Source organism: Podarcis bocagei, assembly GCF_964188305.1.
Source record: "Podarcis bocagei genome assembly, chromosome: 9".
In the NCBI taxonomy this organism is placed as follows: Eukaryota; Metazoa; Chordata; class Lepidosauria; order Squamata; family Lacertidae; genus Podarcis; species Podarcis bocagei.
In genome coordinates, this window is record NC_138134.1 from 30,513,303 (window position 1) to 30,535,448 (window position 22,146).

A 22,146-nucleotide genomic window follows, 5' to 3' on the forward strand; every position below is an offset into this window, starting at 1 on the left:
ATTTGTTCCAAATGGTATAGCAGTACACCATTTCATCTTTACCAATGCCCACTGAGCTATATTTATTAAATGTCCCTAATACTGTTCACAGAATGACACCACTATATTCATACATTTATGTGATTAACATGGAAATATTTTATTATAATTATCTGAGCCACCTAAAGCCTAATGGAGCCCTCACAGTCTTAGGCAGGTTAGTGTGAAATTTAATTTGCACTAATCTGCTAGGCTGATGGGTGTATTATAAATCAATGTGCAATGAAGGAAGGTAATGCAGCTTAAACAAAAAAGGCTAGAAGTAAACAGACCTTGAATAGTATTTTCATAAAGGGATGACTAAAAGGGTGACTTCCAATTACGCATAGAGCAGTGAGTGACCTAATTTTTCCATGCATCCAGGTGAGGTGAGAAGTCTGCTACATGTTTAATATGTTTCAAAATGAGGGGAAACATTCATTGGAATAAGGAGCCAAGTGATATGCTTTCAACTTGCCAAGCACATCCTATTCAATTTAGGACAAAACACCTACATGCATGTCTACCCAGAAGTAAGACCCACTGAGTTCAATAGGACTTATTCCCAGGTAAGAGTATAAAGGATTGTAATCTTAGGCTGCACTCCTGTAGTCACCTAGAATTAATCCTCATTAAAGTCCCAGAAGTGGGACTTACTTCTGAGTAGACATGCATAGAGCTGTGCTGTTAATCACTTAATCATTGTGGGTTTCCATTCCTCAATTGGTAGATACCTGCTTCAATGCAAATTTGGTTTTATAAATACAGAAATTTATTTTAAATATTTAGACCCATTTCCAGTGTCTAATGATAAAATAAAAACATCAGTTTAACAACAAATAATTAACAACAATAAAAAAATGAAAGCTGCAGATTAAAACTGCAACAAAAATGCGTAACACAGAAATGGTACACTTGAGAACAGAAAAATTTTGGTGCATTGGCACAGAATCGGTTGAAATCCCGAATGAATAAAATGGTTTTTGTGAGCCCAGGCTGCTGGGAAGGGGGCACAGAAAACAATACAAACAACATGACAATATATTGTGATCAAAATGGCCACAACTTTATTGAATACAGATGTCAATAGGTTTTGCCATAGGTGTTGGGTATACAGCTGATTGCTGACTGCTCACTTCATCAGGGTCTATCCTGGATTAAGGATCCTCATATGATGCACATCACATATAGGTAATCCGGCTGGGATGCCATTTTGGGCGGTCTATGGCCCATTGGCTCCTTTTTGGGCACACAGGCATTCCCCACCTCTCATCTGACTATGAGAACACTAGAGTAGGAAATCAGATCCTGTTCTCAATTCTTAGGAAGGTTCATATGGCAGAAGGTAGTACTTCAAGAACCTCATTCCAAAGCTATCTTGGTATTTAAGGGTTAAAGGTTAAAATGATCACTTTGAGTGCGGTATCCCAGAACTCAACCTAGCCCAAATTGATGGTACCAGAAATGATTATATTGTCAATTGTTGAGATGTATAGGAGAAGTATAATAGATTGTGCTCCTTGCACAGGCCATCCAACTGGGTGACCAGGATGGTTTCAATTTCAAACGCAGGTCAGAAGTTAGATTGAAATGAATCTAGATTAGAGAGGGAAAACCTATAGCTTTCTAGATGTTGTTGGACTACAACCTGTACCATCTCTCACCACTTGTCATGTGAATTGGAAATGATGGGAATTTAAGTCCATTAACACCCAGAGGGCCACAGGTCCCCCCCATGTGATCTAGATAATCCATGTCATTGAGGAGCCAATACACATCTCAAAACCTTGCCCTCACAAGGCAGGCTTGCAACTGGATGCACAGCTACCTCCATCAAGGGAGCTTCAAAAGCTCCACCTAAAGAAGTCTTTGTTATCTGCTGGATCTATCTTGGCGGATAATATCTGGCAAGGGAAGTTTGACTGAAGTCAATAAAGGGGTCTGGGTCTACTTTAGGCCTCAAATAAGCTCACTTGTGGTACCCAACCTACCAGGGTGGGTGGCTCTTTGGTGCACATTTATTAGGCTTCCATAAGGTACTAACCTTCCCTGATGCAGGAGCACTGGGGAGAGATTTACAGAGGGCTAGAATGAGATTTAAAGAAACCAGACGTGGCCTGTAGGGCATATACCGCCTGCCTCTGCTTTAAGCATTTTATTTATACTTTCTCTCCCCACCCCATTACCTGGGGTGTGCTGTGTGTGTGCCATATTTACAATGCCTAATAAAAGGCTGCTGCAGCAGGTAGCCTGGTCTTCAAGGTGCTCCAGTGGTGTAAGACTCATGATTGAAAGGCACTTTACAAGCCACAGATGAAAGGAACAATAGAACAGCCAAGTGCACTTATTAATAATTTATTTAAAAATCATACCTTTGATGGACAAGGCATTGTATGTGGGTTGTGCACAACTGACAGTATTGACATTATTGTAATTTTCAATTGGTTTTAAAAGACCAGGGGGCGGGGTGATGGTGTGGGAAACGTAATAGTCCAAGGGAGAAAATACATTGGGATAATTGTTAATAGAACTTGATTTATAGCTGTACTTCACAGTGTAGGTTCTTAAGACTCACTGCAACTTCCCTTTTGTTTGGACTGATGAATAATTAATACCCAAAGCTTCTTATATTTCTTTACGGCTAACCTTTTGACCAGTGTGTTAGCTAAGCATTATGTTAGATTACTGATAGAGCTTGGAGGAATAATGATAGCAATCGTGATTGCAGCTATTGTTCGTATGATAGGGGTGGGTGGGTTATGAGGTTAGAAGCACTGAACTGGCTTTTTTAAAGGAATACCTTTGTAGAAAAAGAAATCAAGGTAAATGTCTTGGTTTTTGTTTTTTTTAAAGTTGGCTAGCCTCATTTCTTCCTTTCGAAAAAAGCAGAACTGGTCATTTTTCAGGGCTGGTGTGCGGATGATTTGGAGTGGACTTTGAAGAAGACAGACACCACGACCCTGGGGTTCAGCAGTAGCTAGCACACCAAGTTACAGGCTGTGGTTCCTGGCTTTGAGCCTGATTCTAGTGCTCACTGAACCACATACCATAAGACCAAGTCTCATCATCACACACACCTTCGTCTAGACCTGAGGACCCCACATTACAAAAGGCGGGAAGCCATGAAACACAGAAGTGCCAGTCTCTACTTTTCCGCAAGGGAGTGGAGTCTAGGAGATATGGCATTGAGGTAGATGGAGCCTGTGTACACAGCATACATTAAAAGTGAAGTGGGATATGTGATTTAAATGTATGCAGCCAAGGGCTCAAAAGGAAAAAGTTCATTTCCAGTCCTTGTCGAAAAACGTTACTCTCTAGGAGCTCTCCGTGGTGCTGATTAGCAACCAGTCCATCTTGCAGCAGCCTTGTCTTATGGGCTACTCTGGGTGTGTGTATATTCCAGAACAAGAAAAATCCCATCACTACTTATCACCTATAAGTAAATGGTACCAGGATCTATTGCATACAGACAATGAGGAGGGGCAGCTAGTAACTAGCCCCTCCACATTGTCTGAAAAGTTAATGTAGTAGGCAGTTTTGCTGGCTCATTCTGGCCCATTTTGCTGAAGCATACAGCCTTCCATTATGCCCATTCACCCAGTTTGGGGAGATGCTTTTGCAGCTGCTCATAATCCCCTTTTGTTTTTACAACCCTGAACAATTTGATATTCTCAGCAAACTGGCTTCACTCCTGGATAATTTACAAACAAGTTAAAAAGCACCAATCCGAGCACACAGACGTGGGGAACGTCCATGTCTGCTTTCTCCCTTAGGTGTTATGGCTCACAGAATTTTGATTTATGAGCATATTATTACTACTTTGTGGGCCTTAATACAGATGTTCTCTCCCCCTGACATTTGTTCATGCACTTGGGAGTTGTTTTAAAGTGAAGGTGTCTGATCCTATTATAGTTGGTCAATCTCTCTCATAACATTTTCCTTACTGTCTGTTTATTTTTTATATTCTCATAAAGCAATGGCCCTTGTTTCCCTCAGTGGTTTCTGCTCAACTGCAGAGATATATTTAGAATTTACACTTTTCTATCATGCCAGAGAAGATCAATGACCCATTACCCAGCAAAGATGAGATGAAGCAACTGGATCAAACTGAAGACTGAACTTTCCAAAAGAGACCCAATCCATCTTATTTCTGCTTTATGGATACTACCAAAAACAAAACAGTCCCATCCAGAGATGGTTGCATGCAGAAAGGTTGAGATAAGGCATGGGTTCTGTCTAATCAGTGCTGTGCAAACGGAGATTGTGTTGGCATTTGATTGAAACATGTTATAAAAACAGCAGGGGAATCTGCTTGTGGAAGCAGCTTTTATATGCAGATTTTCCTTGCTGGGCTGTGGCTCATCTTTTTAATCCTGCAGGCCAAAATTCTATATTCCAAGAAGCTCCCCCAAACCTCTCAGCCTTGGGAGGTGAGACTTGTGTCAACTAGGGCTAGGTTCTTTTCTGTTGTGGCACCTACCCTATGGAATACCTTGTTGAGTAAGGTCCATCAGACCTCATCACTATGCTGCTTCAGGTACTTATTGGCAATTGTTTTTTAGTTTTTTTTAAAAAAGAGCTATGGTTAATTGTAGGGTGTATGGGGTGTTAGGGGAGGGATAGTACCTTTAGTGGGGGACATGTCATGCTCCTTCTGGGGTACATTGCTCACCTTTGGACCCCACCCTGCACTCAGCTGTCACCTGTGGCTCCTAGAAGCTGTCAACATGCGACAGCAGCCACACCCCAGGAATTGGCTTCAACTGGTTGGCTAAACCAGGTGAGGGTAGTAGATGGATCTCAAACCCTTGGTGAGTTAGGGACTTCCCCTGCTATAGAAGACAGGCTCTGGTGGATTGAGCAAATGAGACCAATAGTGGTCAAGAAGGTGGCTACTGCCCGTGCTGTAGAGGGAAGTGTGGGGCAGATGGTGCTTGTCAACCTGGGAAGGGAGCCCATCTAGGAGAAGGAAAACTTTGATCCTAAACCTCTGCTGCCTTTCAGGATATTTTTGGGAAAAGAAAGGGCTAAGGAGTAAATCCTACACAAACCTGGAATGGAGTCTCTAAGATGATTGGATGGCATCTTGTACACCTCCTTCCGGCAACTCCTGCAGCCAAGCTGGTGCCAAATGTATTTCTCTGCTTTCCTTTGGGGTCTTGTCAACTGGGCAGCCCTGGACCTCCATACTGTGCACTGGAAGTTTGAAAATTTAGTCTGAAAATTATGACAAAATATTGGAGTGGATTTGGCACCAAACTAGTGCCAAATGTATTGCTTTCCTTTCCTTTGGACCACATCAGTGAGGCCGAGAGGTGGGTTGCCTTGTCGTCTGGGCAACCCAGGACCTTCATAAACACTGCCCAGACTTGCACAGAGGTTTGACTTCACCTCTGGAGGTGCACTCCATTGTCTCTCGAGACAGACGGATGCCAACAATATTGTTAATTGCCTAATTTTGCAGGCTCAGTTCTGTTATTTGTCTGCTGCTGGAATTTATTAAACAGGTTGGGTGTTGTTAATTCATTAAATTAAGAGCATACTTTCTTTTTCCAGATATCACTTGCTTTATTCTATCTCTATTATTTGTTCATTAGCCGCCTTTAGTCCTTTTGAAGAAATAGGTACATTAAAACATTAGAAAACATTAAAGTAAGAAATGAAATCTTACATGCCTTTGGAGGGGGTAGGGGGCACCACAGCTCAGTGGTAGAGCACATGCTTTGAATGCAGACTCCCTGGCATCTTCAGTTAAAAGGGTCCAATAGCAGGTGATATGCTGCATCTTCAGTTAAAAGGGTCCAATAGCAGGTGATATGCTGGAGAACTGCAGTCCAGCACAGTAGACAATGCCAGTCCAGATGAACAAATGGTTTAGCATGGCATAGGTATGTTTCCTATGTTATTTTTCATTTTTTTTGTTTGCTCTGGTCAAAGTGGATGTAAAGCAACCTGCACTATTGGAATATACCCAGAAATATGGCAGGAATCCAAATCTACTCTGAATGGAAGAATTGTTGTTGTTTGAGGACACAGGGATGATTCTCTGATTCTAAGTACATCTACCACTGCCCATACACATGCTTCTTTATCTTTACTCTTTTTAATTTAATTGTGAATGCTGGACTTAGATGACGGCTTTCTCCATCACAAAATACAGAACTCGTTTTTTAAAGCTTAACTTTCTAGAGCGATTACACAATTTCAGTAGTTGAACCTTGAAGAAGCAAAGTGAGACTGTCAATATAATTTTTATGGTTGCAAGAGGGCACTTTTCCTGCCTCTTTGGATCTCTTGCAAGGACTTCTTCCTAGCAGGGAGCTAACTGGTTCAGTGGTAATAATGTATCTCAGAGGCTTGTATAATACTGTACTTTTCCCCATGGTGAGCTGATTGCAGAGTTCCAAGATTTCTATTTCCTCTGATATGTTTGAAAGACACTTTACATCCCATTGTTTCTTGCATGAGATAGATAAAGCGTAATGCCTTCTGCTTTCACTGAAGCTATTCAGCACTGACAACTTTGAGCTATTGTTTCTGTACTTACGCCATATAAAGCATTTGAAGCCTTCACACCAGCATTTTGTATTACTTGCAGCGATTCATTTGAAATGCAAGGTCTGTTTGTCCTTGTTGATGTGAATGGGTAATTAAAGTCAATTAAATAGAAGCCATGCAAAATAATGGGCTTGATTCCTAAATTTTGGGAAATGGATCCCTTTTTAAAATAGTCAATTGAACAACCTTACTTTAGATTCTGCAGTAATCTTTTATCTCATTTTTCTAAAGAGAGCAGCTTCTGTATTCTTTCTGTGCCTTCTTATATTTAGTATAAATGATGGTATAGACAAGGAAAAAATAAGACCCTGAAATGGTTGCAAACCAAAGAGAATGTGACTAATTCTATGCCTCCATCTGCCCTTTTATCTTTCTTCCCCGAGCTATACAACATTACAGTATGTTTTAAACCAACGGAGCTTCCAAAGAAATGTTGAAAGATGTGTGTAAACCCTTTGGCACACCTAAAGAACTTTCCTGGATAGCAGCCATTGCTTTAATAATCAATATTTAAAGAGGAATTTGTGTATGTGGTTTTCATAAAAAGAAAGGCTATGCCGTGATTGCATATAGGCTGAGGAAATGCCCGTGAAGTCTGGTAGGGGAAGTGGAAGAGAAAGAAAGAGAAATCATGGCTATGAATGAATGAATGAATGAATGAATGCCACAAGCATAGCTGGGCCTTGCTATGGTCAACTTGCTGTTGCAATTCTTTGCTTTCCTGTGGGACCCCACTGTGTGTATCACTCTCTGGATGAGAGCCATGGGTTTCAGCCTTACATTCCCACTGTTTTTCTATAAACCTCATTATGTTTGTTTTTATCAAATAAAGAAATGAAAACAGATTTGAAATTATACAGCTATTTATAGAATGACACATTCTGGCTCTCTGTGTGAGAGAGGGATTGAGTGCTGAAATAAATGATCAGGAGAATCACATGTGTGGGATATGGATTAAGACATAATTGTGATAGAGGGCCTTGTGTTTATTTTCTCTTCTTCTTCTTCTTCTTCTTCTTCTTCTTCTTCTTCTTCTTCTTCTTCTTCTTCTATTTTCTTCCTTTGCTTATTGTTGATTCTTTCCTATTTATATTAATTAGATTGGTTTGCTTTTTATTGTATTATGTGTTGAAAACTCTTTTTAAAAAAGAGAATCATGGGATGAATTTTTGCTTGGGTTCATCTTCAAATGGCAGAACTTTGAATGTTCCCATACTAAAATATCACTGTATACAGAAAACTAACAGGTTAAGTGGAAAAAGTGATGCATCATGTGATTCTCTGGAGCATGTGTTTTATCTAACAGGTGTGCACTTGCACACACATTCGGACAATGTGCTTGGTATTAATTGGTTGCATAGTTTTTGAATTCATTGTTGGATGGAAGTCAATGTTGTGCTATGATGACCACTTCAGCAGCATAAGCATTTATATTGCCAGAAGAAATGATCTCCCTTCTTCCCCTGCATGCTTATCTTAACTCTCCAGAGTGGATTTGTGGGAGGTGTAAGGGGGCTCAAGGGGAGGAGAGGGAAGAGCCCTGTTGCACCAGTGGTAGTCCTTGCACTGGCTTCCACAAGTGCACCAGGTTAGTTGAATCCACCCTGAACCTCCAATAATGGTTACTTACTTTAGAAGTAGAAGGAAGACAGAACTTCTGGCATTGTTGCGTGATGAACAATCATTTTATCTCATTGTAGTCATGATCATGTATGGTCCTTTGAGAGAAATGATGGATCAGCAAAAAGTCAGGGCTCATGGACCTATAACTCCCTTTTCAAAGTTCTGTTTGCCACCTCAAAGGACGCATATCCTAGTACAGTTCCTTCTGCTGAAATTGCAAAGGGACGAACGTGCATCAAGAAATGACCCTTAGATGGCAGGCTCATTGGAAGAAAAGAGGAATAGAGTCCTCTATCCTTTCCCTGCTAAGCTCTCACAGGCAGAGTCTGTCCTTTGTTATAAGAGAACAGTACAATATATCTATATATTCCTGTTGCTATTACTAGCCTCATTTATATTTATGAGCTAACAGTGCAAAACAATTGCATGTGAAGATTAACCTTTTTGTTTAAAATAAAACATTAGGTGCATGGACACCACTGATTTAAATCATGCAGGTCGGATACAGCCTGCTGGCTTCTCTTTGTTGGCCTTTCACAGCCTCACATTTCCCCTGTAAACAGTTTCTGCCAATCAGCTAAGGAGAGGGCAGGCTGAAGCTGTGACATGCACTGTGAAAGGGAAGCCTGCCAAGGAAGCACAATCCTGGCAAATTCAAGGGTGGAGGATATGGATGTATTCTTGAGTCCATGGATGGATGGATGTGAATGGCACATGCATGTGACTTTGACCGTGCTCATAGCTGGCATGTGGTTATCCACAAGATAATGCAGGTCTCATGAAGAAAAAGATTACTGACCTCTGACTCGGGGATGGAACAAGGTGGGGGCAGACCGGCCTGGGTGTCTTCTCCGGGGGGGGGGGGACATTCGGCGCGCCACCCACCCACGACTCCAGCCTACCACAATCCGACTGGGGAAGGGGGGGAGCTGCGAAGTCCCATGCTCCTGGGCTGGTGGATGCAGGGAGAGGACGTAAAGGAGGAAGGCAAGCAAAGAAACAGAGGGTTTCTGGAATCCCAACAAAAGCTCAACAACTCTTTGGTCAATCCTTCCCTTAAAAAAGATCAACAACTCCTGGCAATTACAATGGGTAGATCACAGGCAGTCTTTTATACTGTGAGTTGATCGCTGTCTCTTGGGAGTCGAACTAGATTTCAGTATGGGGGGTGGGTGGGTTGAAAAGAAATTTTCCGCACCGGGTACGACCTGACCTTGCTACGCCACTGCCCTGACTTAAACTAAAGGTGTGTTTACTGTGAGTTTCCAGTTAGTCTTGGAAAGTTTTGATTCCTCCCTGCCCCGATGTATGCCATCTATGCCACAACATCCTTGGATGATGATGATGAAGAAGATTTAACAGCTTTGCTAAAAGACCAGTGGAAACAGACCCTCATATATATATATGAGTCTTGGATCCATGCAGTTGTTTCCTTTAATGGATCCTTGAAAAGCAGCTAGGCAGAGGAGAGTGTTGACTTTTATCAATGGACCAAAGTGAGATGCTTATGTGAAGGATGACCTAGAATTCATACTGACTGCTAGTGTAATATAAAACTGAGGAGTAAACCCCCTTCCAGAAAGGTTTTCTTTCCTTTTATGACTAGAGGTGTAGAAATAGTGCTATTTAAAGTGGATGAGTACAGCCATTGTCTGAAAAACATAAAATAATTTATACTTTTACAGGTAGCAGTGCAGCAAGATGAAAGGCCTCCTTTTAGATCTAATTGAACTTGAATGACTGCCAATTAAGTTAAGAGCGGCAACCACAGTGTGCTTATTGCACATTTCAGTGTCTAGTAAAAACCAACCATAGGGAAGGGTGAGAGTGTAATTCTTTGAGACAGTGACCCATGGAAAGGAAATTGCAAAGGCCACAAATTCAAATAAGCCTGCAGTTCCAATGCATTCTTCTAAATCATTTTGCAAGTTTATATGGGTGAAGTCAGGTGTGTACACAGCCAGTTGTTTGCCTTGTTTCCCTTTAGAGAATAATAGCTGTGCATCTGAGAAAGCCAGCTGGATTTTCTTTGGGATGTAAGTATCGGTATTGGTAAACATTCTCAGCACTTTTATTTCCTGTTATTTTATACCCAATTACCAAATTTTAAAGCTACAGAGTATCACACACTGCTTCTAAAGAGTGGAATATCAGACAGTAAGCAATACAGTGAAGGCAGGATTCAGAAGTGCAGTTGAACAAACCTCTGAAATGAGGACGTGTGTCCTGAAATTATTACAGAACATCATATGCTGGTTTGAGGTTGAATTTTATAGATGGAAGTGTCAAAACGTTCTTGTACATCAGGGTTGGTTAGCCTTTTTGATGTTCCTTAGCGTAACTTGGTCAGAATCTAGAATGGGTTTCCATCATGAAGACCTCAAATATATATCATCTTATTCACTGTTTTATGTATATTTGCAGAAATAGAGCAAAACATTACAGCTTCAGGTAAGCTTCTACTTCCAGCGGAGAGACATTATGCCCAAAGTGAATTAAACATGGAGGAAGTCATATTTCTCAAGCTGAATTTTTGAAGTAGGTTGTTCCGGTTCGGTAGTAATTTGAGCTTAACCTGCATTTACTACAGAGTATAAATTCATGTTTAAATTTTTTTTTTTTTAATGTCGGCATCTGCAGCATTGCATATGAATAATGCTGTTTCTCTGCTCAACCTGGTGGAATCAAGTGGATATTTTTCTTCTTTAAGAAAAATCAGATCATAAGAGTAGAGAATTTCAAGATTGCTTGTCTCTCACATGTAATTATCTGGAATAGAAGGAACTATACCACAATACTTTTGAAATAGTACCTCCTTGGTTAATGTCCAAATCTATTTTATTTGCTCAGGGCAATGCTTTAATAATACAAGGAGACTAGTATAGCCTTATGCCTTATTTTCCTGTATTTCTAGCTATATATTACCACCAATTATATTTTGGGGGGTATGGACAGACCTTGGTATCTGTCTTCTTCCTCCATGTGTACATAAATCCCAAAGGTAGGCAATAACCATCACCTTATCCTGTATCTATTTTTATGTTTAAGATTAATAATAAAAAGGCTCATTGGCCTTGATACAGAGATATTCTTTGCATGCATGTGCATACCAGCAGAATTGTTTCATTTCCTAGCTGTGTCTTCTTGACAACAGTGTGTGTGTGTGTGTGTGTGTGTGTGTGTGTGTGTAGCCCCCTACTTAAGAACAACCTACATACAAGCTAAGAAAGCAATTCTTATTTTAACCTCCTTCCTTATACACCCTTGCCCTCTGAAGCTCTGGCCATTTCCCCAGTCACTTTAGTTTTTTCTCTCTTGGAAAAACTGTGGCTGAAACTCTCTGATCAGTCTTGTCAAGCCCTTTTAATGGCATGATCCAGCCTGGGAGCATGAGAGACCAACCCCAATCACCTCAGTTCACCTCATTATATGCAGTACACACAAAGGCAATGCACCCCACTAGTATATAGTGAACATTGTGTATGCAGTCAAACCTTGGTTGTTGAACGTAATCTGTTCTGGAAGCCTGTTTGGCTTCTGAAATGTCTGAGAACTGAGGTGCAGCTTCTGATTGGCTGCAGGAGCTTCCTGCCCTCAAGCGGAAGCCACATCAATTGTTCGGCTTCTGAAAAATGTTTGAAAACCAGAAAATTTATTTCTCAGTTTTTGGCATTCGGGAGCTGGAAAGTTCCAAAACAGAGGCGTTTGGGAGACAAGGTTTGACTGTGTGTGAATTTGTTGGAAGGGGCAGACTCCCCATAATCCTAAATTTAGTAAAGGGGTAGAATTTAGCTGATTTCTGCAGTTTAAAGGGAAGGTGCCAAGCCAATGAAAAATAGGAGCTGAACCAGTTCTCCAGTTCCAGAGATCGCTGATAGCAATGCCATTAAGAACAGAAGGAGAACTAGGTACTGGGCCATTAAGAACAACTGACCATGCAGGCACTGTGCTTGCCTCAATCAGTCTGTTAGTTAGCAGAAGACAATAGAAAAGTTCAGAGGAAGAGGTAGCCCGGGTAACAGGAGAGGCATGATGTCACCGCAGGAAGAGATATCATTTTACAACAGAGGTTTGGGGCCCAGGGGTTTCTGGGAAGAAGGAGCAGGAAGTGGGCAGAACTCCATGTGAGCAGCAGATATGCTAGCTGGATCAGGCTGTTACAGAGCACAGGCACCATCTATGCAGGGCGGCTGTGGGTGCTGAGGCAACCACAACATTTTCACTGTGGTGGCCTGGTTGGGTGAGCCAACGCATCACGTGTGTGACGTCATGGTGCGTCAAGACCCAGCGGGACTCATTGCAGTTGTGGGAAGGCCCAATGGGCCTTTCAGAGGGCATGATGGGCCCCATCAGACCTCATTGCACTGTGTGACATGACCCGTGTGACACATTGGGCCTTGTCGCAATGCACGTGACATCACATGCGCGTGACTGGCACCCCTAATGTGGGGCAGAAACTGAATGTGCCTTTTACAGAGAGACATAGGGATGGCACTTAGGATGCCTTTGAATCCATTGCTGCACTGCTGGGAAGGACAAGCCCCTCTTGGGATGTAGAGGCTGTGAACGCTCTCTCCATAAAACTCAGGTGTAAATATGTGTGAATAAACCATATTTCTAAGACACTGCAGACTCTGCTGTGCCTCATTCCAGACAAAACCTGAATTGCGATTAGCTCTGACTGAGCAGTAAAGAGTGGGTTTTCTCAGGGGAAAGCAGTGGGACAAGAGAAAATGTTGCTACATGACAGCTTGGGGTTTTCCATTGTCACTTAATTTAGAACATCATGTGATTCTCTAACTTGTTTTTCTACTTTGTCTGAAGTTTTGTTCAGTAGCAGCATGCCTGTTCTTTTAAAAGAACAGCTACGGTGCAGTTATTTGGTGGCTGCAGGGTAGGGTGTGTGTGTGTGTGTGTGTGCGTGCGTGTGTGTGTGTGTAGTTTCAGAGCCCCAGTCCTGTGCCACACAGCCCAGCGCTAATGATGCCACTAAATACAGAGGATACCCTGGAGTCTTGTTTTACAATTGCTTGCCCTGATAAATATTGCACACAAGAAACAAACTTGATCTGATTGTACATACAACTGTCTACAGATTAATTCCGTCTAGCATTTTACAATCAGACATACAGTCACATCAAGCTTGCTTTTTGTTTGTGATGTTTTATCAGTGCATACAGGTGCAGGGGCAATAAGGATGAAAATGAATTGAAGAAACCGAAAGCTGCAGCAAGATGCAAATCTTCCAATTACAGAAATAATTTTACAATTCTTTTAATTAAATCAGAAGTCAGAAGTGGAACTCTGGGGCAGAATGAACCAGAGAAAGTACAAAAGAATAGAATACTGTAATGGAAATCCTGTCATCCCTACATCATGTGCTGAGAAATACATTCTTAGAATGATGTTTACTTATATAATTAATGTTTGCTACAAAGGATTTTAAAAGATTTTAAGATTGGCTGTATCATACCCTATGTTTATTTATTTTTAATCACTGGGGCTATTATTCTCTCATGAATCAAGAATCCTTCTCTAGTAAACATAACAAACCTAGTAACTTTATTAATTTACATATCTACTAGTTCTTTTTAAAACAGAACACTTAAAAAACCGAGGCTGCAATCCTATACACACTTACCAAAGAGTAAGTTCCACTTAAGTCTTTGAGGCTTGCTTCTGAGTAGGCACACACAGGATTCTTCTGTGAATTGTTATTTCCTTTTTTAACATGCATATGAAAATGATTTACATTATTCTTAAAAACCTCTCCATCACACCTCCTGTTCTATTGAGTAGTAAATGTCATGTTTTAGCCCAGTGAGAATTATAATTACTTCTTGAGAACTGGTGGTTTGAAATGAAAGACACAGAGAGACAGCTAACTGTTGAGTTGTCAATGTGAAAATATAATTCAATATAATAACATATCTGATTATGAACACCAGCACTACTCCCAGAGGGAAGTCTGTGTTTATATGCTCTAGTGTAATCAAGATAAAATTATTATGTGTACAAGTGACAGGTAATCCTATTTCTTTTAAAGTAATAATGCCTTGATTTTAATAACCTATTGTGTGCTTTATAACAGAGACCAAGGGTTCTTCAATAGCATTAGGCATGTGGTAGCTATAATAAGTGACTGACATTTGTAAGCCTGTAAGGGGTGGAGGAAAGCATATCATATTTGTAAGGCATATGATCAGGATGTAGAAGCTAAATATACTTAAGTCTCTATGACTGCCTTTGAAGCAGGTGGATTTGTCTAAGGCTTCAAAATTCATTATGGACTTGCCAGGCAGAAATTCAACTTAAGTCTAAAGCCTTGTTCACATAAACAACAGGTGAGGTTGTTGATAAAGTTGCTCCCAGACAATGCCACTTCAGATTGCATGTAGAATATTGAATCATTGATTGCTCATCTTTATTAAAATGAAACAACAGCCATCAGCTCACCACTCCTGAAATCTAGAGGGCAAGAAGAATTCTAGAATTGACAATGGGCATTCTTAAGAAATGAAATAATAATAATAATAATAATAATAATAATAATAATAATAATAATAATAATAATAAATAATTACCCTGCCCATCTGGCTGGGTTTCCCTAGCCGCTCTGGGCGGCTTCCAACAAAAGATTAAAAATACATTAAAACATCAAACATTAAAAACTTCCCTAAACAGGGCTGCCTTCAGATGTCTTCTAAAAGTCAGATAGTTGTTTATTTCCTTGACATCTGATGGAAGGGTGTTCCACAGAGTGGGCACCACTACCGAGAAGGCCCTCTGCCTAGTTCCCTGTAACTTCACTTCTCACAGGGAGGGAACTGGCAGAAGGCCCTTGGCACTGGACCTCAGTGTCTGGGCTGAACGATGGGGGTGGAGACGCTCCTTCAGGTACAGTAGAACCTCTACTTATGACCACCTCTACTTGGGCCCAATCCAAGTCGCGACTGCGGCAAACCCGGAAGTAAATACTGGGTTTGCTGCAATTCGCGCACGTGCGGAAAAGGCTGCCGCGATCTGCACATGCACACAACAGCGCGTCTACCAGCGAGCTGTTTCGCCTAAAGGACAGGGCGCCGAAACGGATAATGGTGGTAAGTAGAGGTTCCACTGTATACTGGGCCAAGGCCGTTTAGGGATTTAAAGGTCAGCGCCAACACTTTGAATTGTGCTCGGAAATGTACTGGGAGCCAATGTAGGTCTTTCAGGACCAGTGTTATGTGTTCTTGGCAGCCACTCCCAGTCACCAGTCTAGCTGCTGCATTCTGGATTAGTTGTAGTTTCTGGGTCACCTTCAAAAATAGCCCCACGTAGAGCACATTGCAGCAGTCCAAGTGGGAGATAACTAGAGCATGCACCACTCTGACGAGACAGTCCGCAGGCAGGTAGGGTCTCAGCCTGCATACCAGATGGAGCTGGTAGACAGCTGCCCTGGACACAGATTTGACCTGCATCTCCATGGACAGCTGTGAGTCCAAAATGACTTCAGGGGCACAGCTACCCCATCCAGGACCAGGGAGTCCTCCACCCCCACCCATCCCCTGTCCCCCCAAAACAGTACTTCTGTCTTGTCAGGATTCAACCTCAATCTGTTAGCCGCCGTCAATTCTCCAACTGCCTCCAGACACTCACACAGGACCTTCACCGCCATCACTGGTTCTGATTTAAAAGAGAGGTAGAGCTGAGTATCATTCACATACTGATGAACACCCAGTCCAACCCCCCTGATGATCTCTCCCAGTGGCTTCATATAGAGGTTAAAAGTCCTGTTCAGGTATTTGAATGAAAAGGAGAGTGGGGGCATACATAAAAGCTGCATCAAACCTTCACATTCAGCATGACTGCTAAAGAGGACTTCTATGTGCATTCAGCTTCTAAGTGCATATTTGGGGTTGTTTGTTACAGATTACTTACAGATTAATTTGTAAAAGGGACGGAACAGATTTAAGGAAGAACACATACAAAATGTTGTAGACTGGAAATGGACGGATGAGCCCATATTAATAGAATTTATGCTATTATTAGTATTGTGAACCACCCTGGGATGCATTTTACAATGACAGGTGGTATGTAACTTGATATCACTTCTAGAAAGTAGCACTTGAAGACATTTGCTCCACTGAATAGTGATCCTGCTTTCCTCTATGCTTGGCACTATCTATATAGTGCCCCTGGGATAGGTCACTTAGGTATCTGGAATGAGATGAGCCCCAGATCTATCTCTCCATCCCATCTGAATCAGGTAAGGCAGCACAATAGTAATGGATTGCATGAGGGCCAATAAAATGACTAGGTGGAGGTTCCTGGGTTTGGGGAGTGAGGAGGTGGCCTGTTCTTGACACTATTACAATCTCTGGGAAGAAACAGGTGCATAATTTGGAGGTCCTCTTGGATACAGTTTAGGTCACTGGAGGCGCCAGTGACTGTTGGACTGCTGAAATTTCCTGCTTTGGCTGTTTTGCCAGCTATGGCCATTCTTGCTACAGTGATTATCTCTTGTCTAGATAATCTGGGTGATCTCACATCTAGGTTACTGCAAGACTCTATATGGGGCTGCCCTTGATGGTTTGCAAGTTCCAACTGGCGCAGAATGCTACTGCTCACCTACTTACACATATTTCTTGTGATCTGCACAGACTGCTTATCTGTGGAACTGCTTATCTCTGGAGGTGGGTCAGGCATCTTCAGTTTCGCAGGTTCACTGCTACGTAATATGCACCACCCAGTGCTCTATGTCCTGCTGATCTTGTTTTAAGCCCCCCCCCCCCGAAATCTGATCTGTTGAACAGTTTACTAGTATATATTATCATGCTGGTGTTTCCATCTGATGAGTTGTTTTGTGATTTTAATAACTTTGCTTTTTACTGGTCGTGACTACGCATTTTATATTATAACTTGTTAATTACTTTGTGATTTTTATGAATTGTTGTATATAAAATATAAAATAAATGAGCATGCTCTTTATCTGAAAACCTGTAACCAGTCTGAGAAGAAAGAGATGCAGACAGAAAGCAGACTGTTTCTAGGCAGTATTTGCTCCCTCAGCTCTGCCTTCCTAGGCTACTACTTCCTCACCAATCTGTGGCTGACCTTGTGCTTTTCCTTTTCTTCTCCTTCACCACAGATGTAGGCTTCCCCTGCCCGTAATATATTTTAAAAGTCATTCTTGATATCGAATGGTGTTGAATCCAGTTTAGATTAAATCAAAAGGAAAGGACAGGGAAATACCTGCCTAACTAATGTGTTTCCTTCCCAAACCATTCTTAAATTTTGAGCTTCTGCAGGCAGACCTTGGAGATAGACTGTCAGTTTTCAAACCCACTGGATTAAACAAAAAATGCAAGTGACAACACAAAATGGAATTCCTTATCATCAACTTCTTATTTTTGGTAATATTTTGATTTTAAAAAACAAAACCCAGAATTATTACGATTTTTCTTAACATTATCTTAAGTAGTGTCTGATCCATTTTCTGTGCTGTTATATTTTTAATACATTGAAATGCTGTCTTAGATGAAAAGAAAATGCAAAATTCAAAACTATATGGCACACTTACCATCCACCCCACATGTATAGTTGCAGCCCAACTGGTATTTCAGGACATGCTAAAAGTGAAAGGAAAATACTCACTGTTGCAATGGGAGGGCTATGTGCAAGTCCCAAATGCACATCATGCTGTGCTCATCCTCCTAAACCCATAGGGTTCACACCCACAAGTAACTTCAGCCTAGGGAAGAACAAATTCAGAGAATGTAGCTACTTTTTATTAAGGTGTCAGTCATTGTTGTCTACTTACATATCTAGAGAAAAGATAATTCTAAAGCAGTCCAGTAAGCTCTTAAACAGATTTTTTCAAAGGGAAAATGGGATGCTTTCTAGTAATGAATCACAGTGCAGAAGAACATTTCTTTACATGGAGTTAAATATGCACTGGATGCATATGCAAGAACTGCAACAAACATGCAAAAAGGATTACAGCTATAACCCAACCTCCACTCTTCTACAACAGACAGAAGCAATTGTGAAATCAGCCGTTGCTCATAGACCCATAGTTTATAGAAATAACTTCATGTAGTCACCATGCAAAATTTCTGCCTTATCAAAGGAACCTTCTCACACTTCCAGTTTATATTAAAGTACCTAGTGCTGCCTTTAAGGACATTTGGTACCTGAAGTGGAAAATCAAAAGTAAGTACATCCATACAGGTGTGTGCAGATGTACTCACGTAAAAATGACTACAACTTCATACTGGAGCTCTTTGCTGTTATATTAAGTTGGAGGAGCTTAAAAATTGAGTTCTATATCACAGAAGAAGCCTATGCATGAAGAGGCAGCTCTTTTTGACAGATGTGCCCTATCAACGCATGGATTGGTGGTTGTGGGTGGGGGCTGGTAAGACTGCAATGCAGGATTGAGGTCAGCATGCACAACTTTGCTGTCACATTCACACAATTGTTAAAATGCATGGGAATGCTTAGATAGGACTTTTGTGCATCTTACATTGCTCTATAAATTGGCTGACCTCCCAGACACCATTTTATTTTGGGGGGTAATGGCTGTGGTATTGCTCACATAACTGAAAGCAGAGCCCTAGTTTTCTGATGAAAAGTATAGATAATGAAATATAGCAAGTGTTTACAAAAGCAAATGCACATTATTCAATTAGAAGCATGCCATGAGTGCTTGTGAATCAATAATTATTTATAATTTCCTAGCAACAGCTTTTCATTTACATAGAAAAACACTGGGAGCTGCTCACTGTGTTCCTCACAGTAATTTTGTCTAAGGTGCCATTGAAATTGCCTGTTTCATAGAGTTAAATTATGCTTGCAGAGATGCTATAGTGGAGGTACGTGATCAAAAAGCCATGTGTACTGAGAATAAGCAGAGATATTTTATTTTTTATTACACTCTCCCAAAACTGTACTACATTCACTATATTGTCCCAAAATGGAAGATTAACCAATTTTGCCCTTCAACCTTTTGAGTGTTGGGAGTTGTAGCGACAGATATATTTCTCAGCATGTTCTCGTGGAAGCTTCAATGAAAAAGTTGTTTCCTACAATCCTCTTCTTAAAACATGCTCTGAACTTTCTGTGATAAGAGTTTAACTTCACTTTGAGGGATCTGGTTTTATCATTTTTATTTATTTGAAGGAAAGATTTCTCATTGTGCTGAGATGTGTGACAAACTGCAGATCCTTCTTTGCAATGAACTGAAGATATTTACCAAGTACAAAACTCTTCAGACTTGAGATGGCTGAATCAGACCAAGCTGTAGCAGTGAAAAGAACAGGTACATTCCCAGTAACTTTCCCTAGATTCAATTTTTTGGAAATTGGATTTAAGATTAAAATATCTGGTTTGCTGAAATGTGTTTAAATATCTATGACTGTTGGCTAAAACTCTTATTTTTAAAGTTTAAATTTGAAATTTGGCACTTGGGATTACTTCTCTCAATCTGGCAGAATCAATGATTTATACAGTTGTCAGATATAGATAATCATCAATGCACCTTCCCATGCAGATTCTCTGGATTATGTGAAAATTCTTTGGGCCACTGCCACACATTCCTTGTAGCAGATAATGTCATAATAATGGAGATTCCCTGGGAAATACAGAATATCTAGAAAGGAATGTTGCATATTAGGATGTGGGAGGGGAATACATGTTAGGACTGCCACATAGGGCTGCCGGCTGCCATGCTACAGCTTTTTTTGGTAGCCTCCACACAGGGGTCCACCTAATAAGAAAAGCAGCTGTAAGAATTTCTAAATTTCACTTGTGGGGGTAAAAAAAATGTATTAAGCTATATTGCAGCAGAAAAGTCTGTAGAGGAAATGAGGTCACTGTATCCTCTTCTATCAAGTACAACCTCAAAGTGATTAAGTTAAAGCAGGTGAACAGTAGTTTGAAGTAACAGCTGATGTGTCAAGACATAAAGCACAGACATAAATTGGTTACTGCTGCTACATGGTTCTAAGTCAAGTTCATCCATTTTGTTGCAGGTCTATCTACCATTGTAGTGCCTTTGCCTGCCGTTCTCTCCTCCTTTTGCCTGAGTTCATAAAATTGGCTTGGTGTTCTGTCTCTTAATGGCCTCCTAATCCTTTGCAATAGCAACTCCATCACAACAAATGAGACAGATAAATTTCAAGTTCTTTTCTATGAACAAGTAATTACCAGTTCATTCCCTATTGAATTCCTTCTGTTCCCTTTCTGTTTTCCTTTTCTTTAGCTTTCTGTCCTTGTCCACGTAGAATACGCTGACAAAACTAAATGTAAGAGCCACATAATCACCAGATTGCAGGAGGTACGGAAAAGAATAAGAAAGAACTCACTACTAGATAATTATGCATTGACTCTCGTCCACCTTTTTTTTGTAAAACTAAGAAAATATCTGGGGGGAACAGGAACAGTGTATCAGCAGAGGAAAATTTTATTTCTGCCAATGTGCTATGGGTGAGAAACATTTTTTTCTCTCTACTTAAAACAATGCACTGATATTTTGCAACTCAGAACAACTCTATTGGTTTCAGTGGCTTGACATAGCGATAGGTGGTTGTTTCTTATATTGAAGTTTGTACAAATGAGGATTTACATAATTCTACACAAGGAATGTAAAGTAAGCTCAGATAATTAGAAGATTTGGATAATGACAGAATGGTGATGTTCTCCTGAACCTGGCATACCACTGAACAATTTCACAGAAGCAGATTTTTTTTTTTAAAAAAGATCCAATTAATGTTATATTATCATTTTCCTTTCATGATATCCCCTGGGGGAAATGTCATTGCAAATTGTCTCTATTTAGCAAGCACATGGAAATGAGATCCAATCATGTTTGAAAATACACAAAGTAAATTACATTTTAACCCAACATCTAGAAGTTTTAAACCAAGGTTTGTAGCAGAGAGTCACATGCTGTCAAGTGCCCAGTTTTTTTAATCAAGCAGAAATAAAAGCCTCACTGGTCAATTACAAGCAACGAGTTTCCTTGTTTAAGAACAACACAGTCCTTAAGCATAGATCAATACATTACAAGTTGCAAAGGAGAAAAATCTGAAAATAAGCCCTCACGTATTTGTTACATAGTAAAGGACGTCCAGGACTGAGGCAAAATAGTGGAACGGATGTGGAGGTTTCGATGAGGCAGTACCAGTGGGGTTCAGGAGTTTGTCTAATGCTAAATTTAGATAGGTGTCAAATCAACAATATAAGCTGAGCTTGAGTGATGGACCTGGCCTACCTTCTGATATCACAGTACCACTTCTAACACCGCTAAGCTAAAATTCATCTTTGCACATCAGGTGCTTTATTTATTATAAACTGCACAGTTAATTTGAATCCATTTGAAAATGTTCCAGAGATCGTGTCCTCCCTAAAAGAGGGCATGTTTTGTGGTGAGACCTAGAGACTGACCTCCTGGTTGTGGGTGGGTATATTGGACAGCCACAAAACCCAATTGGTAGGTCCCTCGTTGCTGGGTTTAATCTGGCCAATGGGGTGCAGTCTAAACGTATCGAGGGACTTATATGCACGTGACCCAGAGCTTCCTCTTTCGGCTCATGCATTGGAACACTTGCCCACTTCTCCCTACTTTTAGGGCATTTTGCAATTGACCTTGCTATGCCGTCATGTGTCGTCTGTTGTTGGGACAGGGGCATGGCAAGAATTTTCCCCACTTGGCTGTTGCCATTTGGCTTTCGCCTTCTGTGTAGCAAATCGTCACAACTTGTAAGGTTGCAGATAGGCACTGGTTCATGTGATAGGGATGGGAGAACGGTCTCACCATCCCTATGTGAAGGATTCCCGTTAAAGGAATCCAGGGACTCAACTTGGTTTGGTCAACCCCCAAAAGGGGGTTGTGCCCATGCCTGAGTCCAGGGGAGCATCTGGGGAGTGAACAAAGTCTGTTCCTGGGCTTTTCACCTACCTCAG

At 40.9% G+C, this 22,146-nt stretch overlaps 1 long non-coding RNA gene across 1 annotated transcript in view; it reads left to right on the forward strand.

The window, feature by feature from the left end:
- Nucleotides 1-20,535, forward strand: part of LOC308595223 — a 40,666-nt gene extending 20,131 nt beyond the window's left edge. The window contains exons 2-3 of the long non-coding RNA XR_014011937.1: nt 19,363-19,501; nt 20,444-20,535. This is a non-coding gene — a long non-coding RNA (uncharacterized lncRNA). The remainder of the gene's footprint in view (nt 1-19,362; nt 19,502-20,443) is intronic.
- The last annotated feature ends 1,611 nt before the right edge of the window (nt 20,536-22,146 follow it).